The 4710-nt window shown below is 40.2% G+C and overlaps 1 long non-coding RNA gene across 2 annotated transcripts; it reads right to left on the bottom strand.

Moving 5' to 3' along the window:
* Positions 1–339: 339 nt before the first annotated feature.
* LOC111967045 (uncharacterized) lies at positions 340–4358 on the bottom strand. 2 transcript variants are annotated; one of them, XR_002877723.2, is made up of 4 exons: positions 4280–4358; positions 3702–3828; positions 836–928; positions 340–597 (listed from the first exon to the last, which is right to left on the bottom strand). It is a non-coding gene; the product is annotated as an uncharacterized lncRNA (long non-coding RNA). The 2 variants fall into 2 exon arrangements; XR_011480256.1 differs by lacking the exon at positions 3702–3828 and having other exon boundaries at positions 4280–4349.
* Positions 4359–4710: the final 352 nt, after the last annotated feature.

Raw genomic sequence — 4710 nt, 5'->3', positions numbered from 1 at the left:
ATGTATTTTGTTTAGTAGAGCAAAAAACTCTGACGAAGTCCAAGAGGCCGACACGTATGCTTCAATAAAAAAGTGATACTAGTAAGAGCACTGCGGGTTTCTTTTTTCTTTCAACGTATCTAATTGTTACCATGCACCTGCAACAAGATAGCTCTGATTTGCAAGTGCATTTTTTTATGTTGAAATGTTGAAACTAAAACACACCAGTAATGTCCCGGTATCAAATAAAAATGTTTATTATAAACAATAAACACGTTTTAATGACAAAACAGAAACCCACTTTGGATTTTTATTTATTTAATTACTATACCAAAAACAGTAGAAAATTAATAGCTATAAATAAAATACATACAAAATACGTAAACGACTTCTTAATAATGGCCTCTAAAATGGCAATAAAGCGTGCCCCTCTGGCAGTCACCTACTTCTTCCTCCTCCACATCTGGACCCTTCTGGGATGGAGAGGAGAAGATGACAGGTGGGGTGATGGAGTTGCAGCTCCTGCCGCACCTATTCCATCACCACATACCACTTCCAGTATGCGGCTGTGCCCTCCCCTCCCTCTGTGCTGACTCCGGTGGGGGGAGCTTTCAACTCCTGAAAATATGGAAAAGGATAGCTTTCAGCATCAAACATACTACATGCAAAGGCTTGTAAAAGGTATTATGCCAATTGCAGTACATTTATCTGGAATACTTGCACTTTTCTTCACACTTACAAAAATGTGCCAGTGAACCATAGGAAATAGAGGGGGAAATATTGTTGCTCTCAGAAAAAMAGAAACTTTATTGGCCAAGTACAGCACAGCAATAAATGTCAAGATAACATACAGTACCACACCGTGTATTTTTGCTTATAGTTCTCCCACTTCTTTTTCACCCATCCAGGTGACAACTGCCTCTCTAGCTCACACTCCTTCACGTAGATCCTGAAGAGACATAAGATGAAGTACAACATTAACCAAAACATGAGCAAAGTAGAGTTGTGTGAACATTCTGTAGATAGCTAGACTGCCATATACTTTATAAAATTGGATTGCGAAGGTGAAACAGTATCAAATGTAGCTTACCATTACTCTCACAACAGGGTATGTGCAATGAAACTAGCTAGACCCATTCAGGCTGTAACCGTTCAGGTAGAAACTAACATTGCATAGCTTGAACATTTGCAATCAGCTCAACAAAAATAAACCGACATGACAAATAAGAACAACAAGAAAAAAAGAGAAGTTGTGGAAAATAGGAATATAGCTAGGCTACCGCGTTACTAACGTTATCTATAGGTAGTGGCAGTGCAGTGGCAAGAGAGCCAACTATGGCCACATGACTTACTCAAATAATTTTTTTTGCGGCATTTCTCCTGCCGTGTTTGCCAGTGAATTAAATGCCTGGCATTGTCGTCAGACCCTTTAACAGTTACAACAAGTAGCTAGCTAGCTAATGAGGCTAATGTTAAATATGAAGTTGTTGCTTAACAGCGAACAAGTAACCCTGTAGCTAACGTTACTGTTCAAACAGTTATAACTTCTAGTCCTACTAAAGCACGTAGTTAGCTGAAGGCATGGCAGGCTGTAGATCTGTTTTCAAAGATGTTACGTTAATGATGAAATAGTCTTGATCATTTTAAGGACAACACAAACTAGTTACATTTCAACATCAAAGCAAAAGTTTTGCTATTTGCCATCTTCCAAGTTGTTTTGTTATTAACTTGAAGAGATGTAGCACTCAAAACGTACAGCCCCCTCTTCCAATGCTTTGCGGCTGTGAAATTCCCGAAAAATTAGCAAATTCTCCTAGATGAAAATAATTAATGAGTATAACATCATGGCATTTAAAGCATACAATATTTTTTTTAAATGCACATACTATAATACTTTCTATGTTTGCATACTGAGAATGTGTCGTGCACAATTGCGTTGTTTCCCGCTATTGGTTGATTTCGGTATCACATCCCCATATCTAAATGATCAGCTTTTGTCAAAGCCTAAATTAGTATGACATCTGGGCATTTAAAGTATACTCGATTTTAGAAATGTCACATACCATTAAACATAATTTTTTTGCATACTCAAAAGGCCAACTATTTAGGACGCAAGTATAGGTATTCCACTATTCTATTACCATTGGCTGTTAGCATAGGTTATGTCTGACACACAAACAGATACTATGTTTAAGTTTGAACATGTGTTAAAGCACTGTGCTGAACAACTGGCTGGTGTTTTTACAGACATTTTCCAATCCTCACTCAACCAGCAACACGTTCCAGTATTGTGGAAAAAATCAATAATTATACCAATTCCTAAAGTATCGAATCCCTCTGTGCTGAATGACTATCGCCCTGTCGCTTTGACATCCTTAGTTATGAAATGCCTTGAGAAAATTGTGAAAAGTCATATTCTCAGTGTCACCCAGAAGCTCCTGGACCCATTTCAGTTTGCCTATCAGACCAGCAGAGGAGTTGATGATGCCATTCTTACCCTCCTTAACATGGTCTATAGACATCTAGAAGGTACCAAATCCCATGTCAGGGTTCTGTTTGTTGACTTTTCTTCTGCCTTCAACACAATCCAGCCCTACATTCTGGCACAGAGACTCATTCGGGACTTTTCCTTAGATGGGGGGCTGGTTTTGTGGCTGTTGGACTTCCTGAGCCAACGCTCACAGCGAGTCAAAATAGGTCCCCATGTGTCGGATATACGCAATACCAATACAGGCTCTCCTCAGGGATGTGTTTTGTCCCCACTTCTGTACATCTTGTACACTAATAGTTGTACTAGTTCCCATACTGACAGACACCTCGTTAAGTTCGCTGATGACACTGCCTTGATCAGCCTGTTGCATGATGACGAGGAACATCATGGCCCGGTCCTAGATGACTTTGTAGAGTGGTGTGAGGAATCACACTTGGTCCTCAATACCAACAAGACCAAAGAGATGTGCATAGACTTCAGGAGCGTACAACACCTACCTCTGCAACATCTATCAGAGGTCAGAACATAGAAATTGTAGAGGAATATAAATATCTGGGTGTCTTTTTGGACAGTAAGCTTCAGTGGAGTAAATGTACAGACCAGATCTACAAAAAGAGCCAACAGAGACTGTACTTTCTAAAAAAGTTGGGTTCTTTTAATATAGACTGTACTATATTGACTCTGTTTTACAAATCCTTTATTGAGAGTATTTTAACTTTTTGTATTGTTTGTTGGTTTGGCAATGCCACTGTCAGTCAGAGAAACATGCTGAGAAGGATTATTACCACAGCAAGCAAGGTACTTGGAGTCAAACAGACAGGCCTGGATGAGATTTTTAAGGTCAGGGCCCTCCGTAAGGCTCACAAAATCATTTTAGACCCAAGTCACCCCCTGTACCWGGACTTTGAATTACTCCCCTCTGGGCGCAGGTATAGGGCACCCCTCAGCAGMAAAAATAGAACGAGACAATCATTTGTGCCAGGTGTGATATCCCTCTTAAATAGCTCGGGCAAATGTTCCCATTGACCCCGTAAGGCCAGCAGGCTAGTCTTTTCTTCTTTTTTAAATTTTAAATTGTATTTTATTTATTGGTGCGTGAAGTGTTATTGAAAGTTGTATTGTCAATCTTGTTTTGTATTTAACGCCACTTTAAATGTGTACATGACACTGCAACAAAATTTCCCCATGGGGACAATAATAAGTAAGTAAGAACATGTCAGACTTAACCTACGTAATTCTGTTCTCCCAACGATGACTGTTGTGAACAGGCGTGTGAGGCTAGAGGTGAGGTCTTTTGCCAAGAGCCCTATTTATGGACATAGCAGTGTAGATCAGCTCCTGGTCACTCATAAAAGATACTGATTGTTTGGAGACAGCACACACACACACACACACACACACACACACACACACACACACACACACCACACACAACAACACACACACACACACACACACACACACCCACACACACACACACACACCACACACACACACAACACACACACACACACACACACACCACAGACACACACACACACAGACCACACACACAAAGGGGTTTATGATTAGCCATGGTGGAACCAACCTGATCGCTGCATTTACCTTTCTATTTCAATTAAGATATCATAACATGTGAATTGAAATGAAATAGAATGTTGAACACAGCACTGGTTCCACCTGGCTAGGTTATGCCCTGGGCATTATATGCATCTAAGAAGTACAAAATAAGCAACAAATAATGTCAGTTTGCAGAAATTATGTTTTACATTTGGGTTATCAAATATATAAAGTAATGAAGTGGGTTACCTTCTGTATTTGTACAAATGATGAGCGTGTGAAAGCTGTGGCTACTGACAGCTTGCTGGCCAGATACTTGCCAACATATGGCTGATGGTTGCATTCACAGGACTGCTCATAGCGAGGGCATGTCTGCATAATGCTGATAAGGGTCCCCTTGCTGGTCTTCTCTATGCTGTGTGTTAGGCTGCAAACTGGACATCTCTTGAACAACTGCAGCAGGCAATCTCATGAGGTGGTGTTGACTGGCAGGGCCTGTGACAGGGTGATATAATAGACAGCAAAGTGGTAAATTGCATTTTCTTTTGCACTTCACAACCAAAATGACTCTACTAGTTATATCTGCTTGTCTAGGGAATTAGCCTACTAGTTTATCAAGCCAGATATTTTTGAATGCAACTTTTTACATTTCACATAACAAAGTCACATACTGTACCTGT

The sequence above is a fragment of the Salvelinus sp. IW2-2015 genome, linkage group LG8 (assembly GCF_002910315.2).
Source record: "Salvelinus sp. IW2-2015 linkage group LG8, ASM291031v2, whole genome shotgun sequence".
NCBI lineage: Eukaryota > Metazoa > Chordata > Actinopteri > Salmoniformes > Salmonidae > Salvelinus > Salvelinus sp. IW2-2015.
The sequence above is the reverse complement of the archived record's forward strand: the minus strand, read 5'-3'. Positions and strand labels throughout refer to the sequence as shown.